The sequence below is a fragment of the Pyrus communis genome, chromosome 14 (genome assembly GCF_963583255.1).
Source record: "Pyrus communis chromosome 14, drPyrComm1.1, whole genome shotgun sequence".
Classification (NCBI taxonomy): domain Eukaryota; kingdom Viridiplantae; phylum Streptophyta; class Magnoliopsida; order Rosales; family Rosaceae; genus Pyrus; species Pyrus communis.
Window position 1 is genome coordinate 20,957,889 of NC_084816.1, and position 13,335 is coordinate 20,971,223.

General features: G+C 36.4%; 4 non-coding genes and 1 pseudogene across 4 annotated transcripts; all 5 read right to left on the reverse strand.

The window, feature by feature from the left end:
* Positions 1-6,772: 6,772 nt before the first annotated feature.
* LOC137716642 (U2 spliceosomal RNA) lies at positions 6,773-6,912 on the reverse strand (annotated as a pseudogene).
* A 288-nt stretch (positions 6,913-7,200) lies between these two features.
* On the reverse strand, positions 7,201-7,396 carry LOC137716637 (U2 spliceosomal RNA). Its single transcript, XR_011065704.1, has one exon. It is a non-coding gene; the product is annotated as a U2 spliceosomal RNA (small nuclear RNA).
* A 2,094-nt stretch (positions 7,397-9,490) lies between these two features.
* On the reverse strand, positions 9,491-9,686 carry LOC137716638 (U2 spliceosomal RNA). Its single transcript, XR_011065705.1, has one exon. It is a non-coding gene; the product is annotated as a U2 spliceosomal RNA (small nuclear RNA).
* A 1,495-nt stretch (positions 9,687-11,181) lies between these two features.
* On the reverse strand, positions 11,182-11,376 carry LOC137716640 (U2 spliceosomal RNA). The gene has a single exon (XR_011065707.1). It is a non-coding gene; the product is annotated as a U2 spliceosomal RNA (small nuclear RNA).
* Positions 11,377-12,578: 1,202 nt separating this feature from the next.
* LOC137716639 (U2 spliceosomal RNA) lies at positions 12,579-12,773 on the reverse strand. The gene has a single exon (XR_011065706.1). It is a non-coding gene; the product is annotated as a U2 spliceosomal RNA (small nuclear RNA).
* Between the last annotated feature and the right edge of the window lie 562 nt (positions 12,774-13,335).

Consider the following 13,335-nt stretch of genomic DNA (forward strand, 5'->3'; position numbering starts at 1 on the left):
CGATATTATCCGCTTTGGGCCCCGACCATGCTCTCACGGTTTTGTTTTTGGGAACTCACGAGCAACTTTCCAATGGGTCACCCATCATGGGATTGCTGTAGCCCCCTTCTCGCTTAACTTTGAAGTTCCCATGGAACCCGAAGCCAGTGAGCTCCCAAAAAGCCTCGTGCTAGGTAGGGATGAGAATATACATATAAAGATCACTCCCCTGGATGATGTGGGATGTCACAGTATGAAAATAAGAGGGGAGAGAATACTACTCCAAATAAAGTTGTATTCTCTCATCATTTTAAATTAAATAACAAATATGAGGTAAGCATGATGCACTTGTCAAAAAATAAAAGTAAGGAACATACACTTGTCAAATCACAATTTTGAAAAAAGACAAATAGTACTTAACTCAAGAATTCTCTAGAAAAAACCTTTTTAGTTTTTGTTTTTTTCTTTATTGGAAGATGAAAATTGACTATTAAAGTAGAAAATTATAAGTTCTCAAAATTTTATTTTACCTTGTAAATCATCCTTTTACGTTATTTAATTTGTTTCTTTTGTTTTGGGATTATTTTTTGGCTGCCCAACCAACGTTCTAATGGCTACTTATGTTATTTGTCGTTATTGTTCATGAGATTTGAGTTTCGAACATCCTCGAGAAGAATTAGATACATATGCTACTAAATATGATTGTTGACGAATTAGATACATATGCTACTAAACATGTATAATTTTGAGACAAATATTAGTATTTTGATGAAATTTCCTAGCCGGTTTCATAGCTGGTAAACTAATAGAACAAATTTTGTTTATTAAAAAAGAAATTTCTTAAAAAGGAATATATCAATATGTAAATCGTGGCAAAACCTACAATTATCCTCATTGTTTGTTAATAATAGTGTTAACGCGTGATCCTTTTAGACCTATTACAATAATGTATAGTTGTTTGGACTTAATACATGGGTCTTGAAAGAGCCACAAAAGATGACATGATTAAGACATTAGGCTTATAAGCTGGTCCAAAAAATTCAGCAAACAGAGCACTATCGCAACAATGAAAAAGAAGTCTACGACGTGACATACATGTTTTCAAGCCTAGCACTCAGGTAAAGTGCATTCCAATCACTCTTGAACGAGCGTTGTGCCCAAGACGAGTTGATCCGAGAAATCATGCGAGTAACCCTATGTAAATTTCGTTTCGAATGGATAGTGGAAAAGTAGCTTACAAACAATGCCTCCATATTCAACTAATTTATTGGTAGGACGGTGACATAATTAAAGACCCAAGACTTTTATAGCTCATTAAGGGCCTATACAAAAGGGTCAAGTACCCCTTATAAACGGTCGAATTCGCAAGTGTAAAATTACATTACATTGTCTTGAGAGCTATATATTGTAATATGCAACAAAAATGTACCAAACCACTATAATGGATGTAACCCATTTTCAAGGGGGAAGCACTTAAACTATATTGGCCATAATATAGTTTTATAGTTCAAACCCACCAAGGGTTGATTGTATTGGTCTTGTGTTGACCTCCTAATTTTGAACCGTTAACAAATTGCAACAAGTTATCTCTTATTGCTCTTTTATTGTATACAGTTCATTTGATTATCCTTAAATAACACACATGAAGTAAGCAGAATGCACTTTTTAAAATGTATAAAAGAAAAAGACAAATGAAACTTAACTCAAGAATCACCCAAATAATTATTACGGAATATCATTTTTAGACATCAATGGAGTTGAAAATTTGAACGTCTCAAAGTCCTGTGTTTAGATTTAAATAGTTTAATTACCAATATTTTTTGTTCTATCGCAATTAACCTCTCAATTGAAAAGTTCAAGCTCTAAATTTTTCTCAGGATAAAGTTAAAGCTCTAATTGTTCAATGCATGTTAATGTGAGATTAGAGTGAAAAAGGAATTAGGATTAGACATTAGAGTTAAAACATGATTAGTAAAGTATCAAAAGAAAGAAAAAGGATTTCGACTTGCTTTGAATTAAAACGAATGAAAAATAAATAAAAAAAACTCTAAAAATGCTTTGAATTTGAAATGAGTAGGAGAGCCCGCATGGAGCGTTGATGTCACGCGCCACACGTGCCCGTGCGCCCAACATGCCAACACCGAGAGCTAAAAGAGAAAAGTATTCGCTCGGTCAACGAGGCGTTTGACCCACCACGGTAACGCGCGCACTCTCAGATTTCTCACTCGGTGGGGCCCATGTGGATAACAAAGCGCGGCGATGCGCGCTGGCGCGTTTCTGGTGAGGGCCACGTGGAGCGAGGACGATGGAAGGGCGGCTTTCCCTAACGGCTGTTATGACGGCGCTGTCGTCGCGTTTCGTGCTGCCGCTTCTTTTGTGCTATGGCGATAGACGGAAAGTTTGTGGCGGCGTTTGGGTTTGGGTTTTGTTGGACTTTTTGGGCTTTGGTACGAATATTGTCGGCATGGGCCCGGCTCTTCGCCGCGTGAGATGCTCGTTACTTTTTGAACTGGTCGCATCGGATCCGACGGTTGTTACTGTCTTTGGCTTGTTGCGATGCTGCCACGTGTAGAGGTGGTTTTAACAGCTCTTGCGCAGGCCACCGCAAAGGAAAGTTCTCCGTATATTGGACTGATTTTAAATTGAAAGAAACAAAAGTACTTGTGTGTCATTCTAGGAAAACAAGAATAATTATTATTTTTGTTTAACTTTTGAAATCTTTTCCTTTGAATATTTGACAATTTGGTGCTTCGGTATATATTATACTTTATAGTTTTTGGAGGTAGATTCTCTGCCCTCCTACTTTTCGTGCTTTTTTATATTCTTTTGTTTGTGTGATTACGGTTAAGTCACGTTAACATTTTATATTACTATTTATTTTTCTTATTATCTCTATAAAAAAACAATATAGAATATTGACGTCATTTAATTGTGACCACAAAAAACAGAAGGGCATAGAAAGACACGGGAATTGAGAAAGTAGAAAATCTGCCTCCATAGTTTTTAGCAGTTAGACCTTATTTATTGTATTTTTTTATATCGAGATTACAATTAAAACATATGGAATATAGAATATTTCATGGTTGGATATATAAAAAAGAATACTTTAGTGTACATTTGAAAATTTCTTGGTGTAATTACGATCCAGTTTGAATTGGTTTCCTTCTCAATTTTAGGCAAACCGATGAATTGTTAAGTACTAGTTTGGATTGCTTAAGTTTTTCAAAAAGCAGCTTTTAATTTTATTTTTTTAGCTATTGTATGTATTCGGTAAATGAAAAATAAGCTACTTTCTTTGAGGAAGCGGAAAAAGAAAGTTAGGTAGGAGGTACTTCGAAAATTCTAACTTTTCTCGAAGTATGCAGAGCGACAATACCACTTTAATGAATCTTTCTAAAATCCATAGTACCCCAATAATTTTTACAAATGAGTTTTAACGAATAACCTACGATACTGTTTATTTTAACGAAAAATTATATTTTTATATTAAAAATCAATTATGTTACTATTCACTTCATCATTTATTTTATCTTTATCATTAAAACTCAAAGTTTTCATGTCATTTTTATTATTATTATTATTATTATTTTTTACAAATGGCAACCGTCCTCTTAAGTTCACTATACATTCCCTCCACTTCAGCACCAAACCGTTAGCTTCCACCGCCCTGCCACACCCTATGTATCCAACGCACCCAGTGTCACGCCCTGGAAATCATTTTTCCAAAACTATGAATAATTAAATAATAAAATTTAAACGGAATCCTATTTAAATAGGCCATCAAGTATTTTAAGAAGGAATTCATTCTCAATCCTACTCAAAATTTCTCAAAATTGTTGGTTGTCAATCTATAAAATTTCGTGTTTATAACCATAATTGTTCATATTATAAATCATTATATAAAGATCATCTCTGCAAAAAATCAATTAAAACTAAGGCCGTTTAATCATCAAACTATTTAAAAACAAATGGACGGTATTGGTGAAAGCATTATGAGCCGTCTATATATTTGTTATAATAGATTAACTAAATGATCTTTGTTTTAATTTAATTTTTGCAGAGATGATCTTTACAATGTAATTCATATGAATGGTTCTGATCATAAGCACAAAACTCTGCGATTTAAACACTAATAATTTTGAATATGAATTTCTATTCATTTTTGAGTAGCAAAGTATCGTTTATAAATCTAGGAAATGATTTTCTTCCACCCCAAACACGCCCGGCATTAGAAAGACAAACATGCGTTTCAAGTTCCGGCCGTTGATAATCTTTTCCCGGGAAAATAACATCCAGCGTGATTTCAGTTTAAAATTCCAAACCCAAACCAAAAACCATCACGCTCGCTATCCGATTTCACACAAACCCGTCTCCTACCTTTCCAAATTTCACAACTTTCAGATCCCAACGAATCCAAAGCTCGAAACTTTCACTAAAAATTCCCTATTTTACTTTCTGGGTAGGAATAACACGATTTGTTTCGTCCACTCAGTTGCAGATTCTGAAGAAAATGCGGGCTTTCAATGAAGTCTACCACGTGCTCGTGGAAATGCACAAGAGAGAGGGACTTATCAGTGAAGGAACATATGAGATTTTACAAGAGAAGGAGTTTGGTCTCGAGCTTGATTTGGTTGCGTTTCAGAAGCTTATACTGTGGTTATGCCGGCATAAGCATGTAGAAGCTGTGGAAGCTTTGTTTAACGTGAAGGGAAAAGAGTTCGGGCAAGATATAAAAACGTGGAATATATTCTTAATGGATGGTGTGTGCGAGCGAAGCGAGGCGAAAAGGTTTTGGAAAGGAAAGGAAAGTTGGGTACGGCACTCAAGTTATTTCGAGCAATGTGGGATCAGGGTTGCAACCCAGACGTGGTGACATGCAATTGCATAATCAGATCTCTTAAGCTCAGCCTATCTACGTTGCCTTGCCTACATGCGACGCCCGCCTGTGCGCAGTTGGTGGCTGGTGGCGGTAGTTAGACGCGCTCTAAAATCATCGTACTCATGCCCCTCAGTCCTCCCTGAGTCCTCCACCAAGAAAACGGATTGAAATTTTTCATGGATTGTAATTTTGTTTGTAACTAGAAACTACTTGGCGTTGAAAACTAGGGTTACCCTGAGGTACATTCAATCATGGAAGTCAATAGTATTTTTAAGATTGAATAGTTTTCAAGAAATTTCTGTTGCATTTCTGATGTTTTTCACTGATTTCCACTTCTATCAGTTTCATACTCTCATCAAAGTGAGCCTATCAGAAAGCTCATTTGGAACTAACCACTTTTGAACGAGACATATATAGTCTTCTACATCGCAGTTTTGATCTGTTTAAAAAGCCAAGGTCTAACACCGAAATTTATTTCAATCCTATTGGCGGCGTGCAAGGATAGTTTTGCTTTGGTTGATCATATGCATTGTGTTTTTTCGCTCGGTTGAATAATTGAAAAATGAGATTATTTAGGAATAAACATTGAATGCTAAGATAACGCATTGAATTTCTGATAGTAGATCCGTAATAAAAAAAGTGTAGTGATTGTTCCAAAAGAAATGAAACAAAAGATACGGTAAAGTTAGGACGATTGTTGTATGAGGTCTACTTGGAATTTCATCCATTGCTGCCATAGAACTGGTTTCAAGTAATGGGTACTGCCTATCCACTGCCAAAGGTGCTGCAGAAACTCTGAAAATCAAAATGGTTTCGATTCTCATTGTTCGTCGGAATACAATCACGTGACTTCACATGAACCGTCGATGAACTCAATCATTCCATTCAAGTAATGGGACCATCATACTGTTAAATATTGGCCAAAACGGAGGTGGCAACATGGATTGATATGGTAGTAACAATGAACATAGAATTTTGACTTGCAACAAAATGGCCACGCCACCAGTCGCCTTTGCTGCCAGAGTCTGTTGGGAGTGTCACGGGCTACAACACCTTTTAGTGATCACACCACTTTCATTCTGTATGTATTTCTCGTTATTCGTTCGTGGATTTGATGGTTTTTCGTTGCTCATCAGAAAAGTGCATAATTTGATTAAATTTTTAGATTTGAGAAGGAAATTTAGAACCTTGATAGCAACCATTTTGAGCAGGAAGAAAGAGGACCGCCGAAAGGATAACATATTTAATTTGGAGATGTTGAGGAGCGCCTTGAACATGCAGTGATGTACATAGTGACAAGATCATTCCAATAGAAAATCATCAAAGTCGTCTTTAAATAATTGAAAATTGAGTGAGGCATGAGTGTAGTAACCCATAAAACAAAGAAAGAAAACCAAATAAACTCAAATAAAAATATTGTGAATAAAAAAGAATTAGATACAGTTCTCTCCCCCTTCTGCAATCATGAAAACTGATTTGCAAAGTCTGAAGTGATAAAAAATCTAAATCTATACGTATGGTATTAGAATTATACGTTAATGAGGCTATAAATTGTCGAAAATCAGAGATGAAACCCTTGAGGCACATACGCTTTTCCTTCATCCCTAATGGTTGTTGGTTTCAACTTTCAAGTGTTTAATATGGACTCGGATTCGATATGAAATAGACTCATGAAACTCGAACTAAAATCACCGTAATTGAATTAGCAGTTGAACAAGGCATAAAAATTGTAAAAGATTAAAACTAGATGTGGTGAAGTGTGCCAGGCCTGAGCAGTAGTGCAACGCTTAGGCGACATGCAAGAATCTTATAAAAGGTTTCTCTTTGTAAAATAATCTATGTAAATAAAAGTTTAATATAAAATTGCGGTAGAAAGAACTGGGCATAAAACCATAAAGAATTGAACTAGTTTTGGTGCGGTGCGCCAGCCCAAGAAATAGTGCAACACTTGGGCGACACATGAAAGTCCCAATAGCAAATTATTGTAGTGGACTCTCTTCTTAAAGAAATTAATTTAATATCGTGTGGACCATTCCTCCATCCCTAATAGTTGTTGGTTTCAACTTTGAAGTGTTTAATATGGACTCGGATTTGATATGAAATAGACTCATAAAACTCGAACTAAAATCACCGTAATTGAATTAGAAGTTGAACAAGACATAAAAACTGTACAAGATTAAAACTAGATGTGGTGAAGTGCCCCAGGCCTGAGCAGTAGTGCAACGCTTAAGAATCTTATAAAAGGTTTCTCTTTGTAAAATAATCTATGTAAATAAAAGTTTAATATAAAATTGTAATAGAAAGAACTAGGCATAACACCATAAAGAATTGAACTAGGTTTGGTGGGATGCGCCAGCCCGAGCAATAGTGCAACACTTGGGCGACACGTGAGAGTCCCCAATAGCAAGCTATTGTAGTGAACTCTCCCCTTAAAAAAATTAATTTAATATCATGTGAACCATTGATCCACGTATCAGATATTAAACTGATAAGAACAGATACTACACTTGATCTTAGCCAAAAGGCCGAGAAAGGTATGCTTAATAAAAAATTGTAAAACCTTATTTATTCTGTCTCTTTGCTTAACCATTCTTGCTGTGGCCGGTGTGGGACTAAGATGTTTATGACATGGGTCCTAAATAAGTTTGCATCGCCCACATTTTTACTACAATGCATGCATGCATCCCTTTCCTAGCTAGGAGGTAAAAACCTTCACAGGGACGTTTGAAACTTTGTCTTCTCGATTCTCTTTAAAAACTAATGGCTCTAGGATCATTAGGGATGGATAAACCGATAAAGGATCGATTCTTGTGTTGTTTTCGCCAAACAACATCGAAAGGTGCAAATTAAAATCAGTCATAACGAAATAATTCATCAAGATTTAGATACTCAGTCATAACTTTAATAAAATCAATTGGTTTTAGTCATATCTCAACCCTCATGTGCATTCACAGAGGTAGAAGTCTGCACATGCGTAGAAAGTTCATGTCTTCGTTGCATGCGGTTAAAAAGTATTGTGTCTAAAACCCAACCTTACTACATTCAAGAGGGGTGTATTGTGTGACTCTGTATTAAGTCAAGACTTTTATGGCTTTTAAAACTCTATGAACATTCAATTATGACTTTTTGTGAGTCTACAAAAATTCAGGTGTATTCAAAATTTTATTTATTTTAAAAGATTTTCGAATTCATGGATTTTTATACACTTTGAGTGCTTTTATAGTAAGTTTTTTTTTAATTTTTTAATTTATTTATTATTTTATCATAGCAAACTAATTCTCTCCCCCTAAAATGTCGATGGATTTTATTTTTCTCAATTCTCTAATGATGTACTCCACCACTCACCATAGTGCAATGAAGATCATTATCAGCACTTCCACCACCATGTCGCCACCACCACACATTGGATGCTCCTTGCTTGTGGAGCAGCATACCGCATACCAAAAAAAAAAAGGTGAGGTAACGCCCCTGCTAAATGGTTTGAGAATGGAACAATATATCACCATAATTGCCACCTCTACAACCAACATCACCAGCCCATCACCATCACCATCGCCTCATCGCTACTCCTCCACCACCACACCACCACAATCAGCACCCCTACTATTACCTCCACGACCATAGTCACCGGCTTTACTATCACCACTTTGCCGACAATAACCATGGGACACACTTTCACCACTACCATTGCCAGCACCTCATAAGACCACTTTATCATGGTCATGATCACCATTTCAATAATGAAAACTTAAAAATAATAATGCTTATTAATAAATTGGTTATTAAAAAGTTCGTGACAATCCACAAAATTCTAGCATTGAACTCTCTAAAATTTTACAAAAGTCTATCGTTAAACTTCTTTATTTTCCACAAAAAAATATATCATTAAAAGTTTGAAATTTTTATAGAGCTTATAATAGTCAGTAAAAGCCTACTAAATCCGTGAAAGTATATTACTTCAAAAACTCAACAAAAGTCCATATAAATCTTGATACCCCACACCCGTAAGTAGTGTTGAACCAACACGATCGATGGACGTAATCTTAAACATTCCTATTGTCAAAATATACAGAAAGGAACATGGAATCACTTCCTTCAACTCCAAGAAAACTGAAATCAATTCCGATCAACCCTCACTGAAATCCAACAATGACAAGGACAGGGGGTTGAACAAGGTTAACCTCTGGTAATAAACGGGCATGGTTGAACCAGGTGTACGATAGAGAAATTACCGTGCGGGTCACATTCTCCAGACCCATCCATTCTCGCTCATCTCTTCAGTAGCATTTTCCATTCCTTGGAAAACAATATAATCGATGAACCAGGTATTCATAAACAACATTATATAGATTGTTGGGACCATGAACGACAGAGTTACAAAATTCATACGTGCATACAGCACTATGAACGAACAGGAGTAGAATAGTGAAATTGGATTAGCAAATGTGACGCAACATGGTTGTGTTAAAAGAGTTTAGTCAGCTTCGATCGACGCTGTAAATTGTCGAAATTCCGAGAGAGATGTAAACCCTTAGGGTTCATATGCTTTTCCTCCACCACTTGAATTAGAATCACGTAATTGAATTAGAAGTTTAACAGGGCATAAAACTGTAAAAATTGAAACTAGATTTGGTGGAGTGCGCCAGGCCCGGGCTGTAGTGCAACGCTTGGGCGACACACGAGAGGCCCAGTAGCAAGCTACTGCAGTGGACTCTCCTCCTTAAAAAATTAATTTAATATCATGTAGACCATTGGTCCACGTATCAGATATTAAACTGATAAGAACAGATACTACACTTGATCTTAGCCAAAAGGCCGAGAAAGGTATGCTTAGTAATGAGCCGTAAAACCGTATTTATTCTGTCTTCGCTTTGCCCTTTCTTGCAGTGGCCGGTGTGGGATTAACATATAACAAGTTGAGAAAATGGGGCTAACTTCCATGCTGTTAGAAAAAGATGCTTACATTGTTAATACCAATGCTACTTCCACAATCATAAAAAAAAAAAATTCAAAAATTGCTCACAATTCATTAGAATTATGCCATTCAAATTCTTTTGTTTCAGTTATAAGATTATCGAATTATTGTGCTCGCAGTGATGAGATTATCAAATTATTGTGTCTTCCATGCTTGAATTTGAATTTTCTAATTCTTTTTTTTTCTTTTTCAGCAAGAATTCTAATTCTTGGATTATTCATTTTGTTTGTTCACTAATGTATATATTATATTTTCTGATGCAAAAAAGATGATCGTCGGATGAGGAGTTGAGTTGAGGACAGTGTTCTAAAACACGGGCTAGGCGGGCAACTCGGTCTAGGTGGCCGCTAGGCGGGCAACTTGGGCTAGGCGGCCTCGGCAGCCTCTTGGTTTTGTAACAAAAAAAAAAAAAAAAAAACTCTTTGTACTGATGACAAAAGAGTGATCTGTTGAGGAAGGAAAGAGAGATCTGCAATTTCGTTGTTGAAAGAGGAGAGAGAGAGAGCCATCTGGAACTTCTTGAAACCAGAGCCATCTGGAACTTCTTGAAACCATCGCCGTCGGGGATCACCTCTACACTGACCCACACAATTCAATTGATTTTTGGGTTAGGTTGGTCGGGATCTACGGTTTGATGAAGATGAAGGCTTGTTTGCTCGATGACAGGACGACACTGCATGAAGAGGGTAACTGGGTTGTTTAACCCAAGGGATTTGCGTTTTGATGGAGAAGTGAAGAGAAGGGATGAAGACTTTAGAATTGACGGCATAAAGAAAACAGAAGATGAGAGTTGGGTGTCAGAAATTCAATGAACAGAGAAAATGACTTGTTTAATAAGATGAGAGTTGGGTGTCAGAATTGATTTAATGAACAAAGAAAAAGACTTGTTTAATTAATAATGGATTGAGAATATATAATAAATTAAACAAAATATCTAGAAGTTGTTGTCGAATCCTTTATCATCTTTAGGTTAGAGTTTTCTTTGTAAATAACTAAAAAGTAGAAGACTACATAAAGTATATACATCCAAAAAGACATAACCCTATTGTGGTGGGATGTGCCCTACGAACATCAGGGCTTAAGGCGTGCTTAATATGACTTCATCATTGGGTAGTTAGTTTACCATCTAAATTTTTTGTTAGTTAGTTTACCATCTGAATTTTTTGTTGTTTTACAAGAACTTAAAATAAATCACTGCGTTGCTATTGCCAAAAACCTACAACTACTAAAAAAGAAAGAATTATGACATGTTTCTTCTTTGTAAAATCATCTATGGAAATAAAAGTTGAGCATAAAATTGTAGTAGAAAGAATTGGGCATAAAACCGTAAAGAATTGAACCAGTTTTGGTGGGGTGCACCAGCCCGAACAGTAGTGCAACACTTGAGCGACACACAAAAATCTCAATAGCAAGCTATTGTAGTGGACTCTCTCCCAAAAAAAAAAAATTTAATATCACATGAACCATTGATCCACGTATCAGATATTAAACTGATAAGAACAGATACTACACTTGATCTTAGCCAAAAGGCCGAGAAAGGTATACTTAATATTGTTTCGTACAACCTTATTTATTTTGTATCTTTGCTTAACCCATTCTTGTTGAGGCCGGTGTGGGACTAAGATGTTGGAGACGTGAGTCCTAAGTAAGTATACATTAGCCACGGTTTTACAGCAATGCAATGCTAATGCCTGCATTCCCTTTCCCATCGACCCTCATTTAAATCCAACAAGAAGAGGAGAAGGATCGTACTCCTATAAGCTATAGCTGTTGTCATTGATTAATTATAACTTTATATATGACGGGGAAATTTTCTCTTGCAAGACAGTTTGACATATCATATTAATTTGATGCGGACTATTAATCAAGCTGAACTTTATAATGTGTAGGACGCAGGAGCGCCAGCCTGGGGGAGGGTGGGTGTAATATTGCCGGAAAGTGTCGCGAAAGAGAATATAAGTGGTTATATGGCTTGTGGGAGGGTGGCGGTGTTGCTGCTTGTTGCAAAATGGTTGTGAGAAGTTAGCGGGTGAACTTGAAAGCTTTGTGGAAAGAGGGAATTTATGAGTGTAAAGTCTCAGGTAGCTCCCAGAAAACCTAAAAAAAAGAAATAAATCGATCGAGTTCTTGCTCTTCTGCATGCCTTCACCTTCCACTGTATTGATTTCTACTCAAAGTTGCTAATTTTTTTTTTTTCCCAACATTCTGCTCTTTTTGTTCCATGTCAAGATTTGGTGGTCAAGACAAAGTCGATTAAGAGACTACATTGCGCAAAAAGATGGACTAAAATTATTGTTCCATATAAAACGAGAGGTGTATGCATCGAGAGGATGAATACTACACATTACGAAAGGAACAATGTCATCGGAAACAAAAAATATGACCAACCAAAGAGATTTAATCAAACACTTGCTCCATGATGTCAAACTTCTTGTGCATACTGGAGAAACTTCCACACAGATAGGAAGTTCCTGCTTTCAGTTCTTGCAGTTTAAATGGTTGTGTCTGAATCTGAACCTGCTACATTAAGCAATCTGGAAACAACATGATCGATGACATCTCAAACATATTTTAACCTGAAATTCAATAGTGAAAAAATGCAAAAGGGTTGAAAGAATTTACGATCTGAAATTCTCTTTTACAAGTTTGATTCATTTGGTGTGGATATGAAATTAGAATTGCAAACTTACAACTACAAAAAAGAATTAGATCAATCCACATATATAACATATTAAACTGGATTTGGTGGGGTGCGCCAGCCCAATCAGTAGTGCTACACTTAGGCGACGCTCGAGAGCCCTAGTAGCAAGCTACTATAGTAAACTCACCCCCTTAAAAAATTAATTTAATATCGTGTGAACCATTGGTCCACATATCAGATATTAAACTGATAAGAACAGATACTACACTTGATCTTAGCCAAAAGGCCGAGAAAGGTATGCTTAGTAATGTTTCGTACAACCTTATTTATTCTGTCTCTTTGTTTACCTATTCTTGCTGTGGCCAGTGTGGGACTAAGATGTTGGTCATGCGAGTCTACGTCAGGATACATGCATCCCTTTCCTAGCATAGCTAGGAGGTGAAACCTTCAGAGGTATCCTTCATATTTTGTCTTCTCAATTATCTTTACGGATTAATGGTTTCTATGAACCGATAAAGGATCGATTGTTGTGTTGTTTTCGCCAGGCGACATCAAAAGCAGCAAGGTAAAGCTTTCGAGTTTAAGTTTACCTCTCTTGATGGTATAATGATCTGAAACAAGACGGCGAAGGCTTTTTCGATATATTTGAGTTCTGTAGATGATCGATGCTAATCTGTTTTTCGTTCTTAGAATTTCTTAGAATTGTTGCACACAAAGACGTTGAAGAACAGAAAACAAAAGTTCATGTCAAATCTCAAACCTCTTCTGCATTTACATGGGGAGAAATTTGCACATACAGTACATAGAAAGTTCATGCATTCATTGCCTGCAGTTGGGTTGTGTCTGAACCCAAACGCTGCT